The following is a 3,581-nucleotide window of genomic DNA, read 5'->3' as shown; positions in this document are numbered from 1 at the left end:
TCTCTCTTTCTCTCTCTCTCTCTCTTTATCTCTTTATCTCTTTATCTCTCTCTCTCTCTCTCTCTCTCTCTCTCTCTCTCTCTCTCTCTCTCTCTCTCTCTCTCTCTCTCTCTCTCTCTCTCTCTCTCTCTCTCTCTCTCTCTATCTCTCTCCATCTTTCTCTCTCCACCTCCACCTCCTTCTCCTTCTCCTTCTCACTCTATCTATCTATCTATCTATATATATATATATATATCCATGTATCTCTCCATCTCTCTCTCTCTCCATCTCTCTCTTTCTTTCCATCTATCTCTCTCTCTCCATCTCTCTCTCTCTCTCTTCTCTCTCTCTCTCTCTCTCCATCTCTCTCTCTCTCCTCCCTCCCTCCTTCCCTCCCTCCCTCCCTCCCTCCCTCCCTCGTCAGCACCTCTTATTTTTGTATTCCTTTTTCGGAAGGTTTTCTTTATCATCCTTGGTTTATTCTTGATGCATTTATTACTTAATTTCATCTGTATTTCTGTTTACACTTATTCCTTTCCTGTGTTTCTTTGACCATAAACTTTACCAAATATAAACGGCTTTCCCCTGGCTGTCTGCTCTCTCTTCTCTCCTCCAGTCTGTCTCTCTCTTTTCTTCTCCCTCTCCCTTCTCTACCTCATCCTGCTTCTCTCCCTTCTCCCCTTTGCTCGCTCTTTCTTCTCCTCTCTTTTTCTCCTTTCCTCCCTCCCATTTCTCAACCCCTAGCCCTTTATTATCCATTTATTGGCATCCCTTCTTCCGTATCCATCTATTTACATCCCGCACTCCCCTTCCGTCTCTTTCTCTCTCGTGTTTTTTTCCGTGTGGACACGCACTCTAACGCTCACAGACGCAGACGTACACAAAGACACACACGCTTGCTTATATACACAAACACACCGGGACCTGAAATACACATAGGATGGAAATGCTCGTTTACCCCCTTGTTATACGTCATCGACAATGTAAACCTTAAGTCAGCCTCTCGTGACCTGAAGTTTTCTAGACTTGTGATGGTGCCTGTCGTGAATTCCGAGGTATAAATACCATAGGTGACTTGGGATGACCCTGAGCTGATCATGACCTTTTTCAGATACGCCTGACATTTAAGGTTAAAGGCACATGTCCCCCTGATGCAATAGACAGGAGTGGGCCGCACTTTGAATTACTCAAGTGGTATTTATAGAGAAATTGAATCTACGATAAGTGTGTGTGCGGTTTCCTTAATGAACGGTTTGATACCCTGCCTCCTGCCGCACCCCTTGCCTGTATGAGTCAATTTGATATCAGTCTCTTAAACGTGTTATTTATTATCTTGATCGGACGATTGGTGGGGTACCAGGGCTGGGGAACGTGTTTGCCTTGCATGTATTCCACGAGTGAATGTAGCCTTTGTTATTGCGTGTGTCTGTACTTACGTCTGTAGTATCTACCAGAAAATATGTAAGTGCACTGCTCATTAAATGCACTATTCTAAAATGGATACGAGTACGAGGGCGATTGAGTGCTAACGTTTTGAGGAAAAAGGAGTGGAGAAATAGAGATAGACAGAGGTAAGACGTTCAGCTCCATCTTGATTGATTCCGACCAAGTGTGTCCAGGATATGCAAGCGTGCAAGCGTGGAGGCTCGGTGACCTACACACACACACAGCTTGTTGGTTCAGCAGGCCGGCAGGGAGGAGGAGTGAGGGGGAGGAGGAGGAGGAGGAGGAGGAGGAGGAGGAGGAGGAGGAGGAGGAGGAGGAGGAGGAGGAGGAGGAGGAGGAGGAGGAGGAGGAGGAGGAGGAGGAGGAGGAGGAGGAGGAGGAGGAGGAGGAGGAGGAGGAGGAGGAGGAGGAGGAGGAGGAGGAGGAGGAGGAGGAGGAGGAGGAGGAGGAGGAGGAGAGAGGAGAGGAGGAGATGGAGGAGATGGAGGAGATGGAGGAGAGGAGGAGATGGAGGAGGAGGAGGAGGAGGAGGAGGAGGAGGAGGAGGAGGAGGAGGAGGAGGAGGAGGAGGAGGTGGTGGTGGTGGTGGTGGTGGTGGTGGTGGTGGTGGTGGTGGAAGAAGAAGAAGAGGAGGAGGAGGAGGGGAGAGTGGAGAGGTGAATCACGGCTATTTGGATTCCCCCCCCCCCCCCCCTCCTTCCCTCCCTCCTTCCTCTCTTTGCTGGTCTGTCATCCAGCACCCGCGCCCCTGATGAGGCTGGGGACCTTGGTGGTCTCGGCGTGTGCATTGTCTGAGGCACCTTGTTACGTGGCCTGATTACGTGGTGGACTTGTAATGATAATTCATTCCCTCTCTCTCTCTCTCTCTCTCTCTCTCTCTCTCTCTCTCTCTCTCTCTCTCTCTCTCTCTCCTCTCTCTCTCTCTCTCTCTCTCCTTTCCCTCCCTCCCTCCCTTCCTCTCTCTCTCTCTCTCTCTCTCTCTCTCTCTCTCTCTCTCTCTCTCTCTCTCTCTCTCTCTCTCTCTCTCTCTCTCTCTCTCTTTCTCTTTCTCTCTCGCTCTCTCTCCTTTCCCTCCCTCCCTCCCTTCCTCTCTCTCTCTCTCTCTCTCTCTCTCTCTCTCTCTCTCTCTCTCTCTCTCTCTCTCTCTCTCTCTCCTTCCTTTCCCTCCCTCCCTCCCTTCCTCTCTCTCTCTCCCTTTCTCTTCATCTCCCTTTCCTTCTCACTATCCCTTCCCACTCCCTCTCTCTCTTTCTCTCCCTTTCCCTCCCCCTCCCCCTTTCCTTTCCCCCCTTCCCCTCCCCCTTTCCTTCTCCCTCGCCCCCTCTCCCCCTCTCCCTCCCTCTCTGATTCTTCTGCTTACTTGTCTGTCTGTCTGTTGACATGTGAGATAACGGTGAAGTTCCTTGCACATTTTTGGTCATTAGTTGTACCGAAGAGAGAACTTGTGAAAGAAAGTGAGTGTTCTTTTCCACCCTCTAATTTAAGATGTTATGTGGAGAGCCCGTTGTGTTTACATAGCAGCAGCAGTTCAGGGATGTCTCCCCTTCAGCGTATACACCGCCATCTGTTGGCCCGGACTGTAATTTAAGCTAAAAGGGGTGCACGAGATGTATTTTTCTCTGATATCATGTTTAACGTTAATGAATTTTTACCAGCTTGAATTTCAAGGAAGCATATGGCATTTTTTGCCCCGCTTAACTAGAATATTGATGTGTCGGTAAACGTGAATTAATCATAACTTTCAAAACTTAAAAAATCTGTGACGACTCGTCCTAACAACACTGTCCAGAGGTTATATCCTCGGTGGATGGCCGGCGGCTAGGAGCTTCCCCGGATTTTGGTGCCTCGATATCCCGGCTGAGAGAAGCCCTTCTGATGGGCCGTGTTCCTCTCGCTTCCGCGGGTGACCTTAAGACCTCCCACGACCTTTGGGATCCTTTGGGACCTCCTGGCTTCCTCTGCCCCGTGATCTCGTCAGCTTAACTAACTCCGGGAGGATAAACTGAACTTCTGGAGTCTCATTACCCTGCTATCTTGTTATTGCTCCCCTCACTCGGGCCGTGGTACCCCCCTCACCCCCGACCCCCCCAACCCCCCCTACCACCCAACCATTACCCCCCCCCCCTAGCTTCTCATTGCCATCTGCCTCCCAATTC

The sequence above is a fragment of the Penaeus chinensis genome, chromosome 21 (genome assembly GCF_019202785.1).
Source record: "Penaeus chinensis breed Huanghai No. 1 chromosome 21, ASM1920278v2, whole genome shotgun sequence".
Lineage (NCBI taxonomy): Eukaryota > Metazoa > Arthropoda > Malacostraca > Decapoda > Penaeidae > Penaeus > Penaeus chinensis.
Note: the sequence above shows the minus strand (reverse complement) of the source record.